Source organism: Ixodes scapularis, unplaced genomic scaffold (genome assembly GCF_016920785.2).
Source record: "Ixodes scapularis isolate PalLabHiFi unplaced genomic scaffold, ASM1692078v2 PGA_scaffold5__190_contigs__length_132052651, whole genome shotgun sequence".
Lineage (NCBI taxonomy): Eukaryota > Metazoa > Arthropoda > Arachnida > Ixodida > Ixodidae > Ixodes > Ixodes scapularis.
Genome location: NW_024609880.1, coordinates 114,624,033 through 114,651,305, shown reverse-complemented (window position 1 = coordinate 114,651,305; position 27,273 = coordinate 114,624,033). Strand labels below are relative to the sequence as shown.

At 46.8% G+C, this 27,273-nt stretch overlaps 1 pseudogene; it reads right to left on the bottom strand.

The window, feature by feature from the left end:
• Positions 1-24,874: 24,874 nt before the first annotated feature.
• Positions 24,875-25,766, bottom strand: LOC121838217 (annotated as a pseudogene).
• Positions 25,767-27,273: the final 1,507 nt, after the last annotated feature.

The following is a 27,273-nucleotide window of genomic DNA, read 5'->3' as shown; positions in this document are numbered from 1 at the left end:
GCGGGGGTGGAGCAACAGGAAACAGAGGATGCCTCTACGCAGCTGTCGCAGAGAGTGAACATCCAGGGCCAAGAGATAGAGTGGAGGACCGAATATAAGTACCTGGGAGTGACGCTGCAGTCGGGACAAAAGTACCTCGAACAACATGAGGCCGAGCTGCGGACCACGGCGAACAAACGCAAGGGCTACCTGGGATGCAGGGGAATGTGGAGCTTCAGCCGATACGAGACGGTGCGGGCACTCTGGAAAATGGTGGCGGTGCCGGGTTTGACCTTTGCCAATGCCGTACTGTGCCTGTCGGCACGTACACGAGAACATCTGGAAGTGAGGCAGCGAGAGGTGGGTCGCCTGGCGCTGGGAACACACCGAAGCACCACCAGTGAGTACGTCCAGGGCGACATGGGTTGGTCCTGCTTTGAGGCCCGTGAGGCCAGCAGCAAACTGATTTTCGAGCGGCGGCTTTGCACTTTGCCGGAACAACGATGGGCTCGCCAGGTGTTCAAGTACATCCACCTTCGAAGCATCAACACCCGGTGGGTAAGGAGAGTGAACAAGCTCACGGAGCGATATGACGTGCCACGGGTGCTGCTGTGCGAGGTCGAATCTCCGGGGACGGCGAAACAGGTGCGGAAACGCGTGAAGGAGACAGAAACGACCAGATGGGTCGCCGCGGTAGGCGCGCGGCCGTCCCTCGCCGTCTACGGTGCGGAAAAGAAGAGCATTGTGGGCGTGGATTTCGTCGACAACTCGAGGGGCAGTGGGCTGCTGTGCGAGGCACGAAGTGGAGTGTTGAGGACACGCCACCTGAGGTCCAAGTACACGCCGGGGATGGACGGTACATGCCAGCTATGTGGCCAGCAGGAGGAGACAGCTGAACATATCATAATGGAGTGCCGAGAGCTGAGACCGCTGATGCCACCACATCTGGTGGATTATGCGGTTGCACTGGGTCTGAAAAGGTTGGACTTGGGACCGACACCATCGACAGGGCAGGGGCAGACGACGCAGACGACGTGCATCAATGAAGTGGGAAGTCGAGACCATGGTGGCCAGCGCAGTCAGCGGGGGGATGTCGGCGGCCTAGGGGTGGTTGAAATCGCAAAGCGAAGACTGGAGGACTGGTGGGGGAAAACTGTGAGGAGGGTGGGGGGCAAAGGCAATCAAATTAAGGTTTTTTTTTTTGTTTTTTTTGGCTAGATCCAGTTTTGTTAAAACTGTGATCGCCCGATACAAAGGGTTAAGCCACCATATCCATATCCATAGCAAGGCATGTGGAGCGGTTGGTGCGTTGTGTGCGAGGTAGTTGCGGCCTTTGATTTATTGGATGGTTTTGTTCAAGACAGGGCTCCTATTTCGAAAACGAGCGGTTGAAATCAACGCCTCGGACTGCAGCGAAAGTAATACCGAATCACTGACCGGTTCCACTTCACAGTTCGTTCATCAAAGGTGAGTATCCACGAAAGCATGGTAGCGCAAGTTCGGGAAGGGGCCACAAAGCACTTTCCGAAGGCTGTGTCTACAGTGCCCGACGGCACTCCAATCGCGCTTAAAAGTGCCGTCCGAGAGTCGGACGGCGCGTGTATCCCTAGGGAGCTCGTTAACACACACCCCCGCCTGCGTTCACGCCGCTTCGCGGCGACAGTATGCGGCTACTAATTACAAAACTATTGACCCATTTGGCCCTGTCGTACACGCCACTTCGCGGCGTCCAGCCGGCAAACCAAGCCCTGCTGTACCCGATGCACCTCCGGAAACGAAGTACCATACTATTTCGTTCTGCGAAATTTCGGCGACAACATTCGTTTTTTTTTTTTCCTGTGTTAATGGTAAAAAAATAAATGTACATATCGCCAAATGCGTCGGCAAAATAAAATGTTCGAGAAAACAAAAACAAAAAAGTAAGCCCGCACTGGGGATCGCACCCGGGATCACGTGCTTATGTGACACATCTTACCGCTACGCCACACTCCCCTTCGTAAAAGTCGTTTTGAGAACTCGTTTTATACGAGACCTTCGGACGGCACTTCAACGCGCGAGTGGAGTACCGTCGGACGGCATTTGAACGCTCTGCAAGAGTGCCATCGGACAGTTTTCTAGACACTACGTTTTGCGAAACCACACCCGTTCACTCGTTCTGTCTAGTGGGTTTTATCAGAACGGAAGGTATATAGCGAGCGCAGCCGTGAGCGGCAGACTGGGCGAACTGCGATGAACAGGCGAGCTCTAGGAATCGAAAGTATGTGGCATCGCGCGTCGGAGGGGCGAGGATGGGGCTTTGCAGTGTGCGCGGCTACAAGGACCGTTGAGATTATTCTTCCGCAGGCATTACATTTCACCGTTAAGTCCCACAACATAATACAATTCGCAGTAAAGTGAATTTGTGGGCAGTTCTCCTGGTTTTACGAGGGTCAGCGAGCTGCGGAACCGCTGGACTTCGGTCGTTGATCGCGGCCGTGACTGGACCCCGTCTCACCTCCTCTTCACCTCAGTGAGTGACCTACACAGTGACCGCAATAACAATAAAAGCGAACTGTTTTAATCCAGGTTGTATCTGAGTGCCGTCCGACAACACCAAAGTAACACTGGACTGCACTCTGAGCACGCATTCGAGCGCCGTCCGAAGGCTCGATCGGCTGTAGAGGGGACCTGGGTCATCGCGCCCCGGGAAGCAGAGCCTTCCGCATCCGTAGTCTGAGGAATATGTTTCACTCGGAAGTTTTTGGATCATATCCAAGCACTTAGCAAGTCATCAGGGAAGTGTCGCGATTGGCAATTTAGAAGATCTGACTATGAGCTGCTTGCCGCTGATTTGTTTGTCATAAAGTGCGTCCAAACAAATCCACAAATCGTTTGAGCAACCTCAAAATTTTTCAGGCACTCTCTGCGTTTGATATCACCACACATCGCGACACCAGCTTTGCGCGGGCACTTCCAAGATGAATTGCCGTTGAAATTAGTAGGTAAGCGATTTCAACACGTTATACTATCTGCAAAAAGCAGTTCCTTAACCGAAGCAAAGTACCGAAGAAAGGAAGCAGACGACGGATGTCACCGCTCAGCCGCAGTCTCCATTTGGGAATTGGGATGAGTAGCGGCGCAGAGCCCAGCAGTGCCAGCCAGTCCTTCCCTACGAACAAGCGTCAACCACAAGGGATGACGGGTAGTCATGACGGACGAGGAAGTAGACGGCAAAGGGGCTGGCGATAATGGAGGTTGGGTTGCGGGGGCTACGGAGCTAACATCATGACCCCCTGCTACAATTCTATCATACTTGGTAGTAGGCATTTCTTCCGAAATTTGAATACGACACAAGTTCAACTTTGAGGGCGTTTGGCGGGTCGCTACAAAACACTCTCGACGCCCTGGCCAACCGAAAAAGGCCAGGTTGTGCTAGCGAGCCCCATCTATGGAAAGCGACAAGCTTTGATGTCATGCTGCTTTTGGAGAGAAGTAGTTGTAGTTGTAATTAAATTAAATTTTAGACACTTTACCCACATATGCAGGATATGTGTGGGTCTCCATCGACAGGACAAGTTGCCTGCTTCATGAAGACCTTCCATGATGATGTGCGACATGGGCAATTGCCGTACGTGTGATCATCGATGCCTCCATCTCCCTGCAAAGGTAACCCATAGACGACAGCAGGTATCGCCTAGTATACAATGCCAGGAATTAATTAAGAGGGAAAGGCCGTTCCCAAGTTCCTTGAGAACCTGCATGGCGATGCCCTAGTAGAGGGGTGGCCAAGCTGCGGCTCTCCGCGTGTTAAAGTGCGGCTCGCCGCTCTTAACACGCGGAGAGCGTGTTAAGAGCGGCTTTTAGAGCCCTTATCCCTCCTCTCTCTCTCCCCCCCCCCCCCCCTTCTCTCCCGGAGCACTTCCCCTAAAAGAGAAATGAAACGCGTTTTAAATGTGCTACTGCTGCCTTACGCACAATTGGACTGCTTTTGACTCAGATAAGATAGACCGAGATTAGTTTGAGTTTCGTTTATTGCTCTAAACAAAAATCTGCCGCGCCCCCCCCCCCCCCCCTCCTCCCTCTGCGGCTCTTGAAAATTTTGTGATTTTGTTTGCATCTCTTAGGCCGCGTCAGCCTGGCCACCCCTGCCCAAGTATATAATACACTGGAGTGGCTATAGTTAGGGTTCCATGTTTTCAGAATATGTTTTTTAGGGAAATTCCGAAGGTGTTTTCTCTTTTTGCACTAGTAGAGGGTAATATTTTTGTAGCGTGTGAAAGCGTTCACATTGAACGCTGTGATGCATCCATGCTATTTAGGAGCACGGTGATAGTGTGACGCTCTTCTTGATGAGAACAATGGACGCGAGAAAAGAATTTCCGGTGCAGCCCAGGGTACTCACTCAGCAAAGATATACACAGATGCTAGGCTCGCACATAGAACAGTGAGTCCGCCTACAGCACCAATTCAATCGAAACATACAGGGAGGCCATTTTGCTTCCCAATGGATTGCAGCTGGGAGATTGCGCAATCTTTTCTTGATGGGCTACATCCGAGCGATGCGATGTTGCGTTGCACCTTGTCACTGTTAGTGATGCCAGTGACGGTTCCTATGGTAAGCATTGCGGGACGCTTGTTTTATTTATTATACGGTTTGTTATATATCTAGGGTTGAGAGCATGCAACGACCGATCCAGTTGTTGTAGATCAACATGGATTACCCAGTCGGTCACGGAAGCACGTCTAATGAGAAGAACAGAGAATAAAAGCAAAGATAGGGTTCACTTAATGAAAGAAGATCAATGATATGTCTCCCCTATGGGGGATCGAGCCCACAGCCTTTTGATTAGGAGCCCGATGTTCTACAACTGCACCACTGAATGGCACAACGAACGGCGTTTCATCTGGGTTCTTTTAAATCACGCAGCTATTGCGGAACATTCATGTGACTCACGTGGCGCTTGCACTCGCCAGTCATGCCCGGCGGCCGACGTGCTGTAGTGGCAAGCTTCCTGCCATGCTTTGTCGCGTCTTAGCATGGACTAGCCGGAGTGGCTACAAGTGCGGGCAAGCGCCCTGCGTTTAATGTCGGTTTGGTTGTACGAGAGCTCGGGCAAGAGGGACGCCAGTGAAAGCAACTCGCTTGTAATTGTACCATTACCAGCTAGTTCATGCTAGGGTAAGACAAAAGGATAATGTTGTCGCTCTTTCCCTTCCATTTGGCAGCGGAAAAAAATTCAATGTACCTTGATCCAATGGGTAAATTCGGATGACACATTGTGTGCAGGTGTGTGTCGCGGTAGTGATTAAAAGCTCATGAACCCAGTTACAAGCTTCGCAAGTCTTACTATACTCTGTGTCATCAGAGTTTTCTTGTAGGATCAAGGTGCATTTATTTCTTTGTTGTGTCTAGTGCTTAACAGTGTCGCGCAGTCTATGTACAGCATCCTGCGAGCTTTGATTGGACCTGCGTGGCCGTACTGCCTATAGGCGCCAGGCTGTCCTTTCCAGCATTTCATGGGCGTACTTGTTTACACTTCGCATTGAGCAACTGTGTGTGTGAACAGTGTTAGTGACAGCCAGGCTAGCACTTGACGCTTTGTTCATAAAATTGAAAGGCTGCCATCGAAAAGTTAAACGCAAGACACATGTGCATCGAAACAATGTGAGCCAGCGTGCAAACAGTCGGAAAGATGGCTGCTCCGGCGTGCTGCACACAGCAGTTTGCGACACATGCTTTGGATCTTGCATACGTCGGGTCGTTCGGGTGGCTCCGCCCAGTTCAGACAGATACGAGGAAAACTGAAATTTTTTGACGTTTAAGCTCTTGTTGGAATGCTAAGCTTTTGTAGCGTTCTCCGAAAGACGTCAAATACCTTGTGCTCAAGTGCCGGAACCATGCATTGTGTCTAGCTTTTATAGATAATTATTTTGTTCTCAAGAGTCGTTACTTGTGGCTCCTTTGGGTGGAAACTGCGCTGCGGTTCAATGAGACAAGGGTTGCAGAGAGTCGTTGTAGATTTGTTTGTAATTTCAAACAGCTTTTTGAGCAAAGATCTAGCTTCGAACACGAACAAAGCCTTCAGTGACAAACTGGATGAAGCTCGGGAGTGCGTTGTTTATTTGGTGAACAAACCCTTTATTCCGTAATGGGAGCAACCAAAGCTAAGAAAGCCGTAAATGAGCCGGTACAATTTTTTTTTCAATCAGCGTTTGATAGTTCTTAAGGTATCGATGTAATCGCTACATGGTTGAAATGATGGTATCTAAACATTGTAAATTAATCACGTTCGAGCACCGCGTACAAACCACCGATTGCACCACTGGTGGGCTCCCTCGACCTAGCTGTACAAAGAAGGAGAAATGGGAGGGAAGTGTCTCGGGGCTTTTCCCTCCCATTTCTGACCATTTGAAGCATGCAATCGTACATTTATCTCGCCTTTCTTAGTATTTTCTGCCACAGCCACAGACGTGGCGAAATATGTTTGTTTGACGTAAATCTGTATGAGTGACTTTATACGTGGAACCGAAATATGCCGACGCCTTCAGGCTAAACTGTGCTTCTAATGTAGAAAGAAGTGCACAATGAGATTAGCTACTCATGCAGTGTGCTGGTACGGAGATTGCAGCTAGGGATACTGTTTCACAGGAAAATATGTTTTGTTTTGCTGCAGTTTGTGTCATCAGACATTGCAGCACATCATACCTACGACAGACGTTGGTGCCTGCCGTGTGCTGAGACCTTCCAAGGTGACCTGTGCAGTTACCATACTTGTGAGCATGGGTGCTTCCATAACCTTGCCAAGGTAACCTCTAGGCTTGGGCAAGTATCGCCTCATATGCAATGCCAAAACTTCCCTTTGCGAGGAAGGTCATAACCAAGTTGCACCAGAGCCTGCCTGGCTACCCCTAGCGTGACATATAGCAGCATCACTATAAGCGGCATTCCGTGTTTCCAGAATTAATCCTTTGTCGATCATAGTGTAGAAAACCCGAGACTGATAAAAGCAGGGAAACAATGTCGGAGAAGAAAGACAGGGGAAAAGATTGTAATCCTTTGCGGCATTGGAGGGTGTTTTCTGGAGTTTACCTTTCTGGAAAGTTTGATATTTCTCAGAGCTTGTTTTGATTAAATTCTCAGTTTTTCCGAATAATTTAGATATTAAATTTGGTTGCTGAGTTTCTCGATTCTCAGAAAGTCAAAAGAAACAGAAATAGTAACCAGACACAAAAGTATTAATTAATTTATAGTCTCAATGATTACGGAAGGAGTTGCCTGTGCCTAGACGAGGTTTCTTGAGCTGAATATGGCGGTGTGACTCTAGATCCTCTACAACTCGCAGTGCACCCCAGTTAATACCAACTCTCCCACGACAAAACTTGCAAACCAGGGTTACTTATCCTACCTAGTTTGGTGCAGTATGGCCGTCGGAGCTCTTGCGCCATAAAACCCGTAAACAACAACAACAACAGGGTTACTCATCCAGGTGTCGGTACATTAAGCTATCAGTCTCCTCGATTCGGTCACTGAAAAACTTTGTTTTACCCACCTTTTTAAAGGCTCCCTGACATACTTGCTACCAGACTTGTACACTTTACTGAAAAATAGTAAGGAATTACACTTACAATTACTCGAGGCTAAATTGTAATTTATTACAATTACAATTACCCTCCCATGAAAGTAACTGACCGTTACCCCAAAACGTAATCCGTTACTTTCGTGGCGTTACTTTTAACATTATTGTCCTCCTGTAAGAAACAAAGGGAAGAGGGTTATTCAAGTTCTTATTGTTGCCACGTGTTCCATTTAATGACCTTGAGTATTTTGAGCAACAGCTGGCTCTCGAAAGTCTCGTCAGACATTTTGCGTTATTTCTTACTCAATACGTCGACTGCTACGCTGAAAACCATTTGAACTGAGGCACTGGATGGGAGTGGCATATTGTTCCTCACGAATGCTTCATGCTCTGCATTGAGCTTTTTCAGCGAAGCAAGGGAAGTACTATTTACCTCGAATGTAGAGCAAAGCTTCGTCGTTGCAGCCGTTGCCTGCTATTCGAGAGATTTAGTAGATTCTTCCGAAACCTCCGATACCCGCGATAACGGTAGCCGATAACGATATGATGCATACGCAAAGACGGCGACGAAGTATCGGATATCATTATCGGAGTCATCGGACCGATCTACTAAAATTCTCCATTGTCTAAATCGCGAAGCTGTAGAAGTCATCAACAGCAAAACATAGTTGTAACAGTAAGGGGATAATTAAATAATAAATAAGGTTTGGCTCAATATTCTTTTCCCTTTGGTTCTGAACAGTTCGAGCCTCACTTAAGACGTTGGTGAATAAAAAAAAGTTTCCATTATATAAATATAAGTAATAAACGAAAAAGAAGGATACTCATAACAACAATTAGAACGTCGGTTAAAACAAGGAAATGTAAACGCACGTTTGTCGTGTGTACCTTCCTTGGTGCCGTTCAAAAACGCACGGAGCACGGACCGACTGCCGTTTACTCCGGTGTTCTCCAGATAGACGTCCGCTGATGCCACGGCCAACAAAGGGCAGAGTACTACGTAAGCCGCGCTATGGCCCCACTAACGAATTTCACTCTCTCCTCAAGCCCAGAATATCAAGTCTACGTCAGCCACCATTATGTTTTATTTGTAAACATATCTGCTTGAGATAAGATGCGTCCTGGTGGGGCAAAACAGAAAGAAGAAGAAAGGAAGACTATTACCATTTTATAAGTGCTCGCAAAAAGCTAACTCAAAAAAAGGGTAGGGTAGACGGAGCGTTGTCTCGTGTTGTGACATTATGAAAATTGTCCTAGTCACTATAACCGAGAAGGACATTGTTAATTCTTTTCAGTGCACTTACCGCCTGGAGCTTCTCGAAGAGTCGCACAATCACTTGGTGTCCTCCTTTCCCCGTCTTCGGGGAGAGGAGGACACGAAAAAAAGGAACTCAAAAAAAGCGGAAATGACTTGCCTCCCCCCCCCCTTTTTTTTTTCTTTTCTGTAGAATTGTTTATTTGGATTTTTTGACATTGATGTTAGGGTCTAAAAAAAGGTAGATAGAAGATAGGCTTGGTGTTGCAAAAAAAGGGTTTGCGGAACTGAAGAGTGCCAAGCCTCCCTTTGCGCTGGTCGATTCGCGTGACAGTGTCACTGCGCTCGACTTTACAAAAATAAAAAAAAGAATTATTTAGAATTGGGGGAGGGGGGGAGGGAGTGTTGGTTCTGACAAAAAAATGTAACGCATTACAAGGAATCCGTTACGTCAAAAATGTAAGGGAATTACTTTAAAATTACTCTAGAAAATGTGTAATCATTCCGTTACTAAATTACCGATACATGTAAGGGATTACAAGTAATTTCGTTACTTGTAACGGATTACGTACAAGTCTGCTTGCTACTCACAGCTGTAGGTGCCACGGGAATGTGCCGTGCTGCATGGCTGTGCGGGGTGAAGTGTGAAATCTAGAAAGTTCCGCCGCCTTCGCTCGTCCCATAAAATCTGCGGGCTAATGGTTTCCTTCATCATAGAAACTGTACCCCTCTTCGCGTTACGAAGCCCAAATGGTTTGTTCGAAACTCTTGTTTGTTTGGAGCATGGCTAGCACAACCACATCAGAGAACAGAATGGAACATATTTCTTTCGTGCTGCTGAGCTATTGTTGGGGTTCCGCAGGCTTTATTTGTTGCCATCGAAATTCTTCTAATCAGTTGGAAACAAGTTCTGCTGTCAAAACCCAACCCCTCCCCACCCCGACGTCACAAATACAGATGTCAGATAGACAAGGGGAACACGACTACAACATAAACAGAATCACTTCTGGACACTAAGGCATACATTGCCAAGATTGCAGATGTCAAGCAGAACTAAAAACATTGCCCCGTAATAAGTAAAAATAATAATCAACTAATTAGGGAAGTTATTGAAGCTGAAAAGATTTCCAGGTTAGAAGAAAACTGTCACTAAACCTTGTCCAGATTTATTACAAAAAAGAATTATATTATCTTGCATCCAGATAAAACCAAAAATAACAAAAAAAAATCTTATTGTTTAAAAAGACAGGCGCAGGCAGAGAAGAAATAATACAAGTCTGAGTTGCAAGTCAGAGCTTCATGAATGTCTTTTCCTTTTTTGTGTGCCTGTGCTTGGTTGCGAATTGTTCGCGCCGTGGAGGAGTATGCAACACCAGCTTGCCCGAGCCTCCATATTTTTAATACTGCCAGTAGAAACTTTCACTTTGAAAATAAGATGAGGACCGAATTTGAAAGTTAAATGTCGCCAAACAATTTTTTGCGGACGTAAGGTTTTGGTTACGAGGTCAGTCATAGCTACTGGTGTGTTTAGCCAATTTTGAGGCAAATTTGCGACCTTGAAAAAAATTACAGGTATACTGTTACATTCTTCTTAGCCTCCTGAAGATGTAAATCACTGGATTGAGCCCCTACCATATTGTTTTGTCTCATAACTGATGCAGGTATCTTCTTTTTTTCTTCAACTCAGTTCGACGTAGGAGCTGCCAAGGCGTCCTGTCCCTTTCACGTGAGCAGTGGCCAGCACTGGAAGAAGCAATCTTTGGACTGCTGTAATCCATTCTTTGGGCAAGTGAATAAATTTCTTTGAAGCAGAGATCTGGTGTTTGCACAGCAGCTCCACAGAACAAACAACACAAACACAAATGTTTCATTGCCCAAAGCCTTCGTAGCTGCTTGAACTTATTGATCTGAGCTTGCACGTTGCAATGTTAAGGCAAGATGCAGATATAGTTAACGTCTCTCTAAAAAAATTGGGGGCACCTTATGCTTGGATGTCTAGCTTGATCAACTTGGAACGTCCAGCCGGATTGAAACAAGGATCTAGCCGAACTGAAGCATGCAGCCGAATTGAAACTTGTAGTCGAACTGAAGATTTAGCCAAACTGAAGCGTCCAGCCGAATTGAAACTTCTAGCCGAATTGAGGATGTAGCCGAATTGGAACGTCCAGCCGAATTGAAACTTCTAGCCGAATTGAGGCACTAGCCGAATTGAGGCTTCAGCCGGATTGGGACGTAATCGGTGACGTACCCAAACGAAAATCGCATGCCAGCACACACTATTGGGGAGGAGGACAGACCGTGACGCCCCAAGCGGTTAACCTAACAACTACACGGATGGGGACAACAAATACAATGACGCAGCGTTCGGCCGACATAACCGAACGCGGCGTCAGCGTTCGGCTGGACTTCGTGTTCTCCGGCGAGGGGGAGGAGGGGCTGTTTTGTTTCCACTACGGCCTGCATGAACAATGCAGCATGCACGATCCCAGCTCAGCACAAAAGCCGAAGTGGGTCAAGCTCGCATTCTCTGAGGATAGATCCGGCACTTAACGTCGCTTCGTCGATTGTTAGTATTTTTACATTAAACTGCGCCCCGCGCTCTATTGTAGAAGATGACATGGCCATGCCCATAAGGCCTGTCGGCATGTGCACAGGCCTTGTGTTGAGTAAACACCAAGCGTGGGGAAAACAAACGGGTCAGAGCGCCCCCTATTGGCCTCGAGATCGACCTAGAGGTGGCGCTACGGTCGCGCTATCATCATCATCAAAGCGGGGATAGGAGAACGGCCGCCCCATAGGCTCTCCACGCTCGCGCGCGAGACGGCGTGGATTCTTGCGTTTATTTTGTCGCATACTATCGGTGGTAAAACAATTCTAGCGGAAAAGGATGCGGTACTGTTCGGTGCTTCAGTGAAGATCGAATCGTGTTGCCAGCGTGCGGCCTAAATTTATATAATCGCTTCTGTGGGTGCGTCGTCTGCTCTAGGCAGACGTTGGAAAGCATGGATCACCCCGACTGATGCCTGTCTCCGGCTGAACTGGAATATTTGTGTTAAATGTTTGTTTCTTTTAAAATAGGTGTATCGGCTCATCAACGTGTGAATAAAAAAAAAGAAGAAAAGAAACAATCAATCCCAACCCACATAGCATAATACTGGTACTGTGAGCTGTGAAATCGCAGTTTCTATGCTTTTTTTTAACTTCTAGCTTTTGCAGTAATATAAATATTTTGGAATGAAGATAAGTTAACGCTGTATTGGAAATTACCATGCTATTGAGTTCCTCTGTCCTTTTACTGTGCCATAGTGTGGGTAAGTTTTTTGGAGTATGAACAAATCTACTGCGTTGCTATGAGGAGGGTGTGTCTCTTCTAGTTAAGAAATGGGGGGCTATGTTCAACAAATGTTTCGTTTCTCCTAAAAAAAAAAACGGAAGTGACAGAAGTGACGATATCGCGTTTGATTGGTTAGAGGCTCAAATGATGAAAGTTTACTTTTTCGTCATTTTGAACTCCTAACCAATCAAACGCGATATCATCACTTCTGTCACTTACGTTTCTTTTTAGAAAAAACGAAACATTTGTCGAACATAGCCCCCCTGCAAACGGCACGGTTGGCAGGACAACTGAAGCAAGTGAAACAAACTGTTCTAATATATCTGCCGTGACTGTAATAAACGAGTGTAACCAAGCAACGCAGCAATGTTCCTGTTATTAAATGTTGTTCTCGGTAGGGTGGGTTCACCCGCTTCAATTTTCTTGATGAGGACCGCGGATATCAAGAGGCTAACACTATAAATTTCTGGCTAAATAATCGTGCATTCAAACACAGTAGACTCTGCAACCCAAACAAACAACGCGCGCCACGACACAGACAGCATCGGCAGCAGTGATACTCTTTCACTGGTGAAGGCTAGCGACCTTCACGAGACTTTGCGATCACCCTCCGCCCTCACCTAACGTATATCGGGACTGGGCAGTTCATCGATTAAATTTCAGATTATTCAAGTAATGCTGTAATTGCTTTTTTTTTTTTTTTTTTTTGCCGGTCAATTGGAGTCTTTTGCTGGAGAAAGTCAACAAGGAGTAAAAAAATGCCTGCTTTAATATTTTTGACGTCTTTCTTTTGTGACACAGGCTTGCACGGTAAACCACTTCAGCGTGCTTGTCACTTCACCGAGAGTGATTATACTGTTTAAATAATAACTTTAAAAAAATACTTCACTTTAAATGGCTTCCCGTGTTCATATTTCTGTACGAGTCAGTGAAGTTTAGAATGGAAATGCGATTTGCCATTTATGACATAGTAAAACCAGTAAAAAAAAAATGTGCAGTTTTAACGCCTTTCACGCAATATTACCGGCGAAAAATCAACATACGGATTTATTGATTGATTAGTCTATTAAAGGGATAGCGATCAGTTGGGTTAATTTTCGAATCAAACCACAGACCCACTCGACATTCAATGCTTTATGGAAACCACGGTTTGTGCGAGATAACAAAAATAGTTGGGACCAGCGATTGTATACAAACCAACGCACAAAGATTATCGAAGCTTCCGACTTAATAATAATTGCTTTGCTGAATTTCTACGCATGGGAAACGATACAACACAACCTTTAGTAAGAAGAAACGGCAACAAAAACACAAAACATTTAATAAGGAATGTCAAGCTCAGCCTGAAACGGGCTTGTGTCGTCGAGATCCATGCTTCTGAGCGTGCGCCCGTAGCAGACGACGCACGGCGGTATCCCCGCTTTCGCGCGTTTCCCATTTCGGCCGCACGTTGGCGACACGGTTCGATCTCGAGGCGAATAGTTCGATCTCCTGCCCAATATCAGAGCACAACTTCACTGCACTTGCGCATTTTTGGAATTGACTCAAAAAAAAAAAAAAAAAGGCCCGGCAATGGCGAAATCCGGTAGATACTGTCAACTAGAGTGCCTTCATGTGCGCTTCGCATAGAGTGATGCCAACTGCCTGTTTCCCTTTCCCACACCCTCTTCCACCGCCATTTTGTTCCTCTCATTGTTTCCCCGTGCGCCGGAAAGTGGCCTTTGTGTCCATCGGTAATCCCATCCGAGGGGGAAAATGCTAATCCTCCCTCCGTGGGTTCCACAACGCTGCTCCGAACTTCTGAGATAAGGTGCTTGTTTCCGGGAGGGTTATACACCAACTCAACTCTCCTACGTCACGCCGCGGTGGTGGCGCGCCGGACGCACTTCCGGTCTGGGGCGGTGGGCAGAAGTCGCCGTGCCAGACATGCATTCCTGTGTTCCTTTGGAAGAAACGAGACAAAAAACCTGCCTTCTCGTCAAAATGCTGCGATGGGGGCTTTACAAAGAGAGTCTGGGAAGGTTTGAAGATCAGTTTTCATGTGTTTTTGCACCCTCCGTTCGTCCGAGAACGTCGATAGCAGCCGTGAAAAGGGCAAACCTGACGCTGTCGAACTACGATTGCGTGTGCGGGCCACAATTTGTAGTCGCCAGATGTATTTGCTTTGTTCCAACGTGACTGAGAGAAAACCCCCAAGTTGTCCGGACCACCCACGGATTCAGTGCGTCTTCAAATTCACATGGCCGCCTGATCGTTCGAACTTTCGTCTGCTCTTTCAAACTTGTCTGCTTTTTGTCGTCTGCTCGTTCAAACAAAAGCGGCCCGTAGACCAAACTTTGACCCGGTGATTGCAATAAGAAGTAACAGCAGGCCTCAAAAGACTTAAGTAGGCTCGGTGTAAGCAGTAGATACAAGATGTTGATCATTGGTACCGGTGGCCATCACCTACTTGTTACGCTTTGTCTGTTCCCGCTTCCGATTTTCAGTATCGACGTCGATCATCGCCGCTACCTTCTATACTTTTGCAGCACGAGGGTCGTCGCGACCGAAAATAGCTAGAAGAGTCTCATCATGGTTTTGTACGTCCATTCTGCGGCGGTCATGCAAATACATCGCCGCACGTCAAATTATTTATGCAATGTTTAGCAGCGTAACGAGCCTTGATGATTTCGCTCAGGCGATTAAAGTGGTAAGACATTGCGATGAGGACGTAGAATCGACAACTCCAACGCGAAAAAGAGTATGCAGACTCACACAGACGCCGACAACGTGACATTCGAATGGTTTGTTGACGCGGGACGCGGTGCTTCTTGCCCGTACTCCATTGCGCGTGCGTTCCAACTGTCGTCTGCTCTTTCAAACTTGGCTGCTTTTTGTCGTCAGTTCGTTCAAACGACAGCGGCTCGTAAACCAAACATTGACCCGGTAATTGCGATAAGAACTAAGTGCAGGCCTCAAAACACTTTTGAAGGTTGGTTGGGGTAAGTCGGCTAAGTGTAAACAGATACAAGAAGTTGTTGATCATTGTTACCAGTGGTCATCACCAACTTGTAATGCCCGATTCTACTTGACGTTTTCAGTATCGATGTCCACCATCTCAGCTACGGTCCACGCTTTTGCAGTCCGAGCGACGTCGCGACTGAAAATAGCGAGCAGAATCTCGACGTGGGAGTCAGGCTTTAGCGCCCATTCTGCGGCGTCCACGTGAGATGAATCGCCGCAAGTCACATTATTCACGCAAAGTTTTGCCTCGATAGTTTTGCTAAAGCCGCTCAAGTAGTCAGACATTGTTAGGAGGACGTAGAATCAACAATTCCAACGCGAAAAAGAGCACGGGGACTCCCACCGACGCCGACAACAACGCAATTCAATGGTTTGTTTATGGGCGACGGCGGGCTTCTTGCCCACCATCCACGGCGCATGCGCGGCGCCGGTGACGTCCGCTAGGGGCGCTCCGGTTTGTTTGTAAACATGAGTTGGTGTATAAGCCCCACGGGTTATCGCCGAGGAACAAAATGGCTGCTGGTTTGTCGGCGAGTGGTATTACAAAGGGTGGCATCTCCCTAGCAAAGCGCACATGAAGGCTCCCTACTGTCAACGGTTTGTGGAAATTGACATTCATGATGCCAACCCTTAATGACCCAGATGACGGTCCAAAAAGCGTTCAAGCCCAGTCCGCACTTACTTGCCAAAAAAAAAAACACAAAAAAAGAAAAAAAAACAGCCGGCACGGCGCGAGAGAGAGGGGGAAAGGTAGGCAGAGGAGATGCCAGTGGCATCCATGCGATGCGTCGGGAAACTCGGCAAGAAGAGGGCGAGAGAAAAGTGTGGGAAGATAGCGACGACGAACAATTGACAAGCGTAAATTCCGGTTGCACGTATTTTTTCAGTCGCCAAAATATTTCACTGAATGTTATGTTCTTCGAATTGGCTCAGAGAGAACAGCTCTGGGACCCGGTCCAGCTTTTTCCGAAAGCCAGTCACTAGCACCGGCCGTCACGCACCGGCCGTCACGTCTACGGGTCTACGAGGCAGGCTGCTATGTCGCCGTGATTTTGTTTTTCGAGTCTGCATACAGTATAAGTGCTGCGATTGGATGAGTCGTTCAAGTCGCCCCCATGAAGAAGTCGGTAATCGCCAAAAACGCCGTCGTATTCAGTCACGGCTCGAGGACCTTTTTCAAGCCCATAACGCTTCACACATTGAATCGTACTACTGCTCGGATCAAGGTGCCTGTGAGGATATGAATGACGCCTCCCAGAGACAAGTGGCAGTGCACATAACGGCGCGTCAAGTCCAGTCTCCGATCAAGACCCTTCAGACGCCTCCGACGATCCCAATCAAGAACGCCCAGCGGACGGGATCCCCCTTCTGAAACCATTCCCGTGCACGCAGCGAGAGTACCAGCTACGCGCAATGGGGCGGCTAAAGCACGCGTGTTAGGGCATTAATCAGAAGCAGAACGAGGTAAGCGGTGAAAAATTCCGCACTGCGTGACATCGTCTCTTGTTCATTTATTTACGTGAATTTGTTTGTTCTTTTATACCTTTGAGGCTGGCACATCCAGGGACGTCTTTTGGAGGCGCTCCGTACTGTATCTCGTGTCGGAAAATGCTCAAATAAACAGTTCGTACCAAACCTGTGTTTTAGTTACTTCCATCGTACTTGCATGATAGCAACTTGCCTTCGCAATAATACTAAAAAAAAAATACGTTTTTGTGTGTGTGTGTGGGGGGGGGGGGGGGGGGGGACACAACGTTTTCCTACGACGGCTAGGGCACGTAATTTGGGAAGGTTTCTCGACGTTCTGTGAACGTCGTTGGTAGTCCGGATGTCGTAAACACACGTACCATAAACGTCGAGGGAGGACGCAACGACCTACTGAGACGTGCATGTGACGTGCAACAAACGTCATTTGGAACGTCCCCTCGACCTTCTGTGCACCTTTTCTCGCGGACATTTAAAGGTTTCATCGACGTCGAAGGAAGGTAACGTCCGGACCTTCGACGTTTTACGACGTCACGTTACAGACGTCTTCGACGTTCTTTCGACGTTTTCTTCACGTTTATGTGCTGCTTGGGAAGAAGTCGCAAAAGACTTAAAAACCGGTCTGGTCTCCCTCGGTCTAACTCGGTCGCAAGAGTGTGAACGGCGCTTAACCGCGCTCTCTCCGCCAATAGAGAGTTGGTGGCGAAAGAAAAAAAAACGCGATACCTTGGCTCTGCAAGCGGGGCCTATTCGCGACTCCAGCAAAACGGACGCCGCCAAGCGGGAAAACCGGGAACCAGCCGGTCCAGGTCGCTCCGCGCCCCTCCGCGTCTCTGGTGGCTTTCGCGGAGACGTGTTGTCGGCGCGGTGGCGAACAATGTAATTTGACGAAGGTTCGAATATTTCTTAAGTTTGCCTGAGTGATCATTATTGTGGTGAAGCCTCAGTAAATTGTCCTCTTCTATTACGTGTTTGAAAGCCCGTTTACTCCACAGCACACGGTCGCGTGCTTTCGATTTCTTGGATGGGGAGGAATCATGGAAAAACCTTTTTGATTTCTTGTCTGTCTCGAATCACATTCAAAGTGACGACTGCTTGGTAACTGATACTGGAGGGAACATCAATGTTGCAGTCAAGTGAATGGGAAGGGTCGATAGCTGCTTTTCTTGAGTTTGGTTGTGTTCGGTTAGCTTAAAGTTTGAGCCACCCACGCCGGTCGGTGCGTTGGCTATTCATCTTGGCTGCTTTTCGCCGAAAAAGCCTTTGGACCACACTGAAGGAGTTGGGCTGATTTCGCAATTACTTGATTCAGGAAAACTTGCTCGCTGCAAATGATGAATGAGGGAAATTATCTGTTTTCAAAAGATGGGAGACAAGTCTCGCAACGTTAGATGCTGCCACGGCATTTTGACCTATCGCGCTTCCAATATTTATATTACCAGGACGTCGAAGCCAGCAGTAATATACGTCTACATTGATCAGGTTGACCGCCACAAAAAAAATACTAATTTTCTCCGTTCAGGATTCGAAGCAAAGTTCAATGCAGAGAGGTTCTGCGTGGATCTTCAATGAAGACTCTCTTCAGTTTGTCTCCGTGCTGCCGGCTATAGAACCATTTGGCTAAATTTAAGTAGTATGTCTTCGTCTGTCAAATATACTTTTATTCAGCAGCTCACCTAATAGCTAGTCAACTTAGCTCATATTTCAACCCGAAGGATATACAGGGTGTCACAAAAGAAAATTTACACGGTCTTTTTTACCGCAAAAATAAACTAGGCATCACCGAACGCTCATTCTCCGCCCAAAGGTAGAGCTAGAGGTCACAACCAGATGCCAAAGTTTCAGCCCGATCCGATAACTTAATCAAAAGTTATAAGTGATTTTCTGAAAAGTTCAATGGGAAAATGGAGCCCATTTTTGCCTGTTTTCGGTTTCTGGTGCCATAGAGCCCCATGTGTTTGAAAACTCCGTCGGCCGCCATTTTCCCATTGAAATTTTCAGAAAATCACTTATAACTTTTGATTAAGTTATCGGATCGGGCTGAAACTTTGGCATCTGGTTGTGACCTCTAGCTCTACCTTTGGGCGGAGAATGAGCGTTCGGCGATGCCTAGTTGATTTTTGCGGTAAAAAAGACGGTGTAAATTTTCTTTTGTGACACCCTGTACTAATATCGCTTTAGTGGGACCAGTACGTAATATAATACACCCGCTCGTCAAAATGACTTCTCGATTGCTACTAAAACCTGAATTGAAATACAAGTATCAGCTGCTTAGTGGGGCGCCGGCGGGTTAACATGGTCCTTGGCTCAAAAAGCGGTTGCTTAATTTTCGTAATTTTCCTGCAGCCTGTGTTGATGGCCGAGCAGACGACTGGAGCTGTTTCGTAAACGCGGATACGCACAAAAGCTCGATTCCGCGGACAGATAAGTCGCATGGTCGAGGCATGCGAGTTAGCTGAAAAGTTACTATCTGTGGAACAATTCTATAGTCATCGCCGCTTCCCTTAGATGATCAAAACTGATTAGTATATTACCGTCTCTCCGGAGCCCATAGTTTCGGTTTTGAACGAAATCTCCGAAACGAAAGTTTGACACGAAAAGAACAAAAAAACACCGGCAAAACAAAACTATGCTTTGCAAGTTTATCTGCACCGGCTACACTTCACCGTCTCAGTTCAAATACCTATAAAATTGGGCACTAAACAAAAGAAAATCTGTTAAATTGAACGCGCCACCCATTCAGGCGGCCCGGCCGAGCCGCCACGACCTGGACTCAGCCGCCATGTTTGTTGTGTGGTGGCGCCCCCTATAGGTCGCTGGAGTCGCGAATACACTCCGTGCGACGCGACTGGCGCGCCGCCGCGCGGCCGGTACCGAAGGTAGGCAGTGAGAACCCCAGAGAAAACGAAACCGAAACCACGCCGCGTACGTTGGTACGCATTCAAGTCGGAGTGGTGCGGTTGCGCTGGGTTCACAGCATGAAGTGCTTGCTGCCTGTGCTGCGTCATTAAGTGCTTCAATAGTTATGCGTCGTATCTCGTGGAGACAAAGTTTCACAGTTTTTCACCTCGCCGATGTTTTGTGGAAAAGCGACAACGATGTAGCCGTGCCGTACGACGCGAGCAATTTGGTCTCCCGATCATGTCTGCCACTATGTCGGCACGGCTGACATATTCTAGCTACACTGCCGCTTTTCGCTCTGCGTTTGTTTTCGTACCAGTAACGCCTACATATGTTAGCGCCGATGGGACGAACGGAAACGCCATCCCACACTCGCGGGTTCGCAGTGCCAATTTCGTTGGAGGAATGCCCTCCAAAGAAGTTTCGTCCCCATCGTCCGTGTCGATGATATTTCCGGACAAGTATGGCACGCAATCTGTACTCCGTGAAGAAAGATTCGAACGGTAAAAAAAGTGACAAATGTAAATCTAAAGAAAACAACAATGAAACTCGGAATCACTGGAGAATTGACGTTTGAGTATGGAAGTTTATGTAGTGTGCTTTCTTTCTTGATCAGCCTCCTTTTGGATGTGGAAACACTGACACCCCGAGTTCTGTAGACAACAATCTTTTTCTCGGCTTTAGAGCCACCTATTGCAAAGTGGTTCGAAGTGGAATTACCGTCCACTGGTCCTTTCCTACCTGTAAAGTGTGCACCTCCCACGATGAGTGGTATTATCTGACAGCTTTTGACGGTCAAAGCCAGTTCCCATTTAGTTACGCCGCCCAAACTAAATTTCCACCTGGTTTCGCTATGCCAACTCTTTTTGTTATAATAAGTGTTGTGCCAAGTGGCGGTCATGTCAAAGTACCTGTGCGCCGAAAATCAGCACCTCGCACAACAGGTTATTACACAACAGCAAACCGCGAAAGACCTTGGCGGCCAAACCGTGTTTTGGCCGACAACTTTGTTTTCTCGGCTTTGGAACCACCTTTCGTAAAGTTGTTTCAATTGGAAGTACAGTCCACCCTAGTCCCTTCCTACCTCTAAAGTCTCCACCTCCCCCGACCAGTGATATTCTCTTGACAGCCTTTTCATGGTCAAGACCGGTTCCCATTGAGTTACGCCGCCCAAACCAAATTTTCACCTGGTTTCCCTACGCCACCTTTTTTTTTTTTTGTGTGTAATAAGTGCTGTGTCATGTTACTGTCAAGACCAAGCACCTGTGTGCCCAAATCTGCGCTTTACACAGCCCGCTATAACACAACATTTTGGGTCGAATATTGGATGTCCCGTACAGCTTTGTTTCTTTATTCATTAGAAACCTAACTTTCACACCTGCTGTCTTAAAGAAACTTGGCACTCTTCGTGCACAAACTTAGTGAACATCTCACTCGCCTCCAAATATCATCGTTCCAGCAGTCCTAGGTTTACAGCGACAAGCGAAATAAATTTCCCACCCAGAGCAATCAAGGTGGCGGCCGTCTTGTTTTTCGGAATTCGGCCGCAACTAGAGAAATTACCCCTAATAACGACTCAAACTCAATATATGAGAAGTGGAGAACAGCTAGATGCCCTTCTTAGGTCTATCCCAGTACTCATGCAACGTCACCCTCAACTTATCGGCTCAAAAAGCAAAAGTTTCGTCCGTGCGCGCTTCCGCCGCCACAGCTTGGCATGCGAAAAGGCGCCGCAGGCTGCTGAACGCGCCTCGCAGTCGAACGCCAGCTCCTCCGCTAGCGGCGCTGCGCGCGTTTTTCAAAGCGCCCCCTATAGTTCCCGCACGGAGTGTATACAGGTAGTCTAATCTGCTGTAAAGCCCCTCCATCCCGGGAAAAGTGGCGCCATTCATTGTTGTGGAAATGCTCGGGACACGTTCCGCGCGCCACTTCTGGGAAGAACATGGCGTCTGAAATCTAGCTCAGTGCTGCGCTGTGCCGCCATGATCTTCCCAAGGCCTCCTGCATCGACGCACCCTGGCGTTACTTTTAAAACATGAAGGGGCTTTAATCTGCTGACACTCCGCTGGTACAGCCGGTTGCAATCCGGCGCACGACCGTACGATATTCCGAGGGATTTCGTCTGCTCCACCGCATACGCGACATACTTTTCGTTATATCCTCTGGTTCAAGCGTCATTATAACATCGGGTTCAAGAAGGGCCATCCTGATGGTGCGAATGCATGTTGCAGAAGTACTGTGCAAGTTAACATATCTAGCGTAGTAGGCTCGCTAGCATTCTCCGCCAGGTCACATTGAAGACTGAAAAACTACACGAAAGAGCCATGCCGCGAACTGGCGCAGTTTTGTAGAGGCCGATGACGTGGCGGCATTCCAATGAAGCTTCACAGACCGCCAACCTGGCGCAATCTTGACCTCTGTTCATTCGTTTTAAAATTAGTTGTCTTGACTTTTCTGCCTGCAGCCAAGAAACAATATTCTCCACTAATGCTGCTGGGCTGCCGCCATAACATAGTCCATATCTTAACAAAAAAATAAGAGCCACATTTTGATTACACGCCCCTTTAAGGTCCAGCGTGGCCGCCTCATTCTCCCATATCCGTAGTAATCTTTGAGATCCTCGACCCTTACGCACTCGATTCAATATCATTAGCATAGGTGAGGCCCGGTAGCATCCACCTCACCTTTGATTCTCCTTCCATATCTGTCATTGGAAATCCTAGCTTTGACTGGATCAGGCACTCCTGCAATCCAGATCCATATAGAACATATAGAGAGGAATGGGGAGAGGGGGCATCCCTATCGAAAACCTCTCGTTACGGTGACCAGCAAGGATTCGACCCCACCTTGTTATTGCTACCTTTGAATATGAAACAGAGCAATAAACTTACATGGAAACCGGTAACATTTAACCAGAAATCAATGTTGTGTATGCATTACAATCATAATAACTAATCAAGACATGCAGCACTAAAGTCAGTTCACCATTCTAAAAAATATCTGAAAATACGTATAACACAAAAAGGGGTATGATTTACGCCAATCAAGATACTGGGCCATAGAACCAAGGTTTCAACAAAACGAAAAGTATAAGGGGGACACAAAAGTAACCGAAATGAGTTCCGCCTAGCAGCGCTTAGCGGCAACCTTTTCGAGTCAGTTTACATACCGGCGCCGTCTGCTGAGGATCTAGCGGCATGTTGGGATTTTTTTCCCAAGCGCTTTAATATCATTCCTCGTTTTTTGCAATGTCTGATATGAAGGACGTTCCACATTCACAAAACGATTTCCTTTCATGACTTCTTTCATACCGGCGTACAGAGAAAAGTGATACGGGACGAGGTCCGGTGAATACGGCCGTGAGGTGGAGAAGCGGTGTCGTACCATTTTTGCTCAAAAATTGTGGCACTGATACGACAGCGTGTGCTGGGACATTGTCGTGATGGAACTACCACTCCACTTTAAAGGCTTAAAAAAAGCAGTCCACTTGTACGCCTTTATCGAAAGAAGAAGAAATATCGTGATAGAAGTCCATCAACTGAGTATCGCACGATAAACCATTTCGAAAGCCATGCTGTTAAGAAATAAAAAAGTTGTTTCCGTCGAGATGTTTTATCAAGCGACTGCAGATTATATGTTCCAAACCTTTCGAGCACATACAAAAAAGAAAAATTAGTCTGTAGTTTTGTACACTCTTCTTTTATCACTGTTATGAGCTGGAACAACGTGCTCTGTTTTTCACTCATTTGGCAGTTTTCCACAAGAAAACGAACTATCAAATGGAATAAACAAAAAAAAACTAAACAAATACCGGAACACTCTCAATATACGGCAAGGTTGTCCTCCAGGCCCAGTAGCCTTGTGTACTCAATTTTCTTGATTCAATTAAGAATTCCATCCTAAAAAAGTTTGATATCCAACATACTGTCTTTTAGACGTGCGGGAGTATGAGGAAGGTGACCCGCTATAGGTGGCGAAAATACGGATTCATAATAGCCATTAAACAGGTTTGCTTTGTTAGCATTACGATCTACTAACCGTCCTGAATCAGTGATACATGGAATGCCTGTCCCATCATTTTTTTAATTTTTTTTTTTAGCTTCTCGCATATCTCCGAAATTCCTTCGGGTTATGTTTTAACTTGTCATCAAGAGAAGAAATAAACTTATTTTTAAAGTGTGACGCTTTAGTTTTGGAAGGCGCTGTCTGATCCTTTAGACGGAACAGGGAGCTCTGTTTTCCATTTCGGCTATATTTACGTACACACACCTTTTCTTCTTAATGATTGTTCGTAATTTTCTATTCATCCATGGCTTGGCATCTCGTTTTCTATCGCTGAAATTTTTTGGAGGTAATATGAATATCAACTGGAGCTTTCAATTTAGTTTTGAACATATCCCATAGTGTTTTCACATCATAGTGATGACTGGATTCTTTAAAATAAGGGAAATAATCAAAGAGTTCGTCTGCCACCGCCGAGTAGTTATGCGGTTTTTTTATACCTCGATCGTAGAAAAAAACTTTTCTCGACTTGTTCGTACTGTTATTTCCTTTGTGCATATCATTTTTCCAACAACTACATCTGATAACTGATACCAGTAAGAGCTAAATTAGATCATATAATCGAAAGTTCGTACCTAAAGATCCGGTCCGGCGTGCTGTTTGTTTTATAGTCTAAGCGTGTAGGAAATTTGACGTGTTGGTATCAGGAAACGCTAAAAACAAAGTCAGTAAACGTACTGTGAGGCGTGGATAAGGTTGTACTATTTGGCAAACCTTGAACCCAGTTAATATTTGTATAGTTGATCTCCCTCCAGCACAAGGTATTTATAAGAAATTGTTGAAAGTGCATTTGATAAACAAAGAATTGAATCGTCTCCAGATGCAGGCGGTCTGTGGAAAGATCCAACAGTAAGGAATTCACCATTTCGAAACTCCCCCCTGCACCACACAGATTCGAACAGAAATCGCGAAATGTCCATGGCTGTACTTTGCAGACTGTCATTAATCAACAAGGCATGTGGTTGGGCTAGTTGGTGGTACACACTGTTAAATTTGGTGCGAACAGCTCAAAAACAGACGACCAGGACGAAGAAACACACAGACAGGGCGCTGTCTGTGTGTTTCTTCAACACGAATACGCCGCCACCATGCCCATTCCTTTTCCCGTCGATCAGCAGCATAGGCGAGTGGAAAAACTTCTGCAATACTGATTGAGTCGCCAAGCCATGACTATGAGCCAAATGCAATGCCGGGCCTTGTCACATTGATAAGCGCCGCAAAAGCATTAATTTTTTTTTTTTTTTTTCGCAAGGGTAATTTACGAGGACTGCATCAAATTCGTTCACAGCTGTGGTCTTCTTAAGGGCGATCTGGGAAGTTTGAACTGGTTGCTTCATTATTGTTTTTTTTTTTTTTTTTTACGCTCTGGTCGATGTGGTCATAGTAAAATGTTTTGTTGCCAATAATTAGTTTGTTGTAGCGTAGTTGAAAATGACTTTTATGTGTCCTGGCCAATTCCAGAAGCTAGTTTCTTTCATGTCGCACGTTTTCAGACAATTCGTTTCTGATAGATATTTCGCTATCTTTTAGCTAAGACGTCAGGGATAGTATATTTTGTTTTGTTTTAAACGAGGAAAGATTTACAATGATTGGCCCGTATTTTTCTGCTGTGAATCTGCCCAGACGATGAACGCGTTCCACATGTGAATTATCAAGTTTGATGCCGAGCACAGTATCGCACAGCTGCAGAACCTTTTTTTCTGACATTGCCCAAGTTTCATTATCCTCCTCGAGAATGCCATAGAAGATAAGATTATTTCTCCGAGAGTGTTTTTCAATGCCATCATGACTGTCTGCCAACTTGTTCAACTGCTCAGTAAGTGCCGTCAATGAAACTTGTATCTGCTGCACTTTGATTTGAAAGATTCATAGTGAAGTAACGCCTTTTTTAAGCGATTCTAACGTTGTAAACACTGACGTATGCTTTTCATCGATTGACGTTGTTTTTGCTTAATTGCCTCCAAACAGTTAAGAGTACATCTTGTGGTTTGTGTATATTCAGCAGTAGCTCCAAAACTTCTAGCATTCTATCTATAGATGCTACATAACAAAATACACAAGTCACGTAAACACTGTTCGCTTCAAAACAGCAAATCACGTAGGCAAAGGGGCGCGGCACCGACAAACTTAGTCTGGCACTGTGGTGAGAAACGGGTTTGTGAGCTAAACCAACCTGAATGAAAATTTGGCGTGGGGGCCGGGGAGGTTAACACGAGCTCCAGTGATACACCTGGGCCGGCTTGCTCGAAGCAGAGTCTCACTTGAGACTGCTCAAAGAAAGCGCTGTCAAGGCTAGCGCTCGAGCTTAAGCCGAGTCTCAGACGCGCGCGCGCCCGAGCCTTGGCAGCGCTTTCTTTGAACAGTCTCAACTGAGACATTACTTCTAGCAAGCCGGCCCTGTTCCCCATCACGCCGAGCCGACTGCGCCTCCCAACAAGGGCGACCCCGCCTCGCCTCGCTCGCATACGACAATCGCGAGCCGGTGCCAAGCATTCTTTTTTGTTTATATTTTATTTTCAGCGGGCACATCACGGCAGCAGTGCACAGCGCGTGCAGGACGAGCATCCTCGGGATTTCGACACCAGCGCCAAGCGCGCCATTCAACACCTTTGGCTTCACACGGCCAATAGACCGATCTCACGAGCGTTCCGCGCATGCGTGACGCCGCCATAACTTTAGTTCGCAGGAGGCAGGCAGCAGTGCACATGACGGCTTGTGCCGCCTCACGCTCCACACGCGTAGAGCTCCAGCGAGGTTGTCGCACGTGCAGAAAGACTAAACTTCCCTCGATGCATTGCGGCAGCGGTGGCGTAGTCAAACTGGCTGGTGAGATCGGTCTATGGGGAACGTACTGCCGCTGCTTGGACGGTGCTCTTTCCACTGCTCAAAAAATAATTTGTAGTGTGTGTATATTCATACAGCCTGAACGTAGTCTCCCTCAACTGGCGACTTGTCCCTCAGCTGTAAATGAGCAATTCAGCCAGTTTCTTTAACGTGCCCCAAGCGGTTGTGATACACGACCGCACGCCGGTACGATGCTCATCCAGATCGAAAAGGGCAGAGGTGGGGATGGAACCCAGGATCCCTGGGTTCTGCAGCGCGAGCTTTCGCTCCACGTGCTCCGAGCTGGTGTGCGCTAAACCACTCGGCCACCGATCCCCCAAATGTAGGGTAGAAATAATATTTGCTTGTGGCTTTCGTTTTTTTTTTCTCGGGGGTTCGTCTGTGTGTGCGTGAATGGTGTGGCCTTAAGCCCGATAACTTTTATTCTGTCTTCCTTTTCTAATCCAATTCAAGTTTACCGCGCGTATGAGCCTGTTGGACGCTTTTGGAAGTACAAACCGTCGTTATTTTCACCAGTCTTCACCAGATGGCGACAGCAGTGCCGCGTCCCGCGACATCTAGGCAGCATGTTTTGTCCCGCCGGTTTTTTCCGTAGCAACTGTCAATTATTCTTTCGTTAATTGTGTTTCCTTTCTTTCTTTTTTTTTTTTTTTTCTTTTGTGTGTGTGTGGAAAAGGTGCAGCGTAAACCCGATAACTTTATTTTCTTGCAGAGGTTTTTTTTTTACTCCAATTGAATTTTAGCGCGTTTATGAACCTGTTGGAACCTTCTGGAACTACTGACTCCGTTACTTGCACCAGCCTTCACCAGATGGCGGCAGCAGTGCCGCACCTTTCTCAACCTCGTTCGCGTTC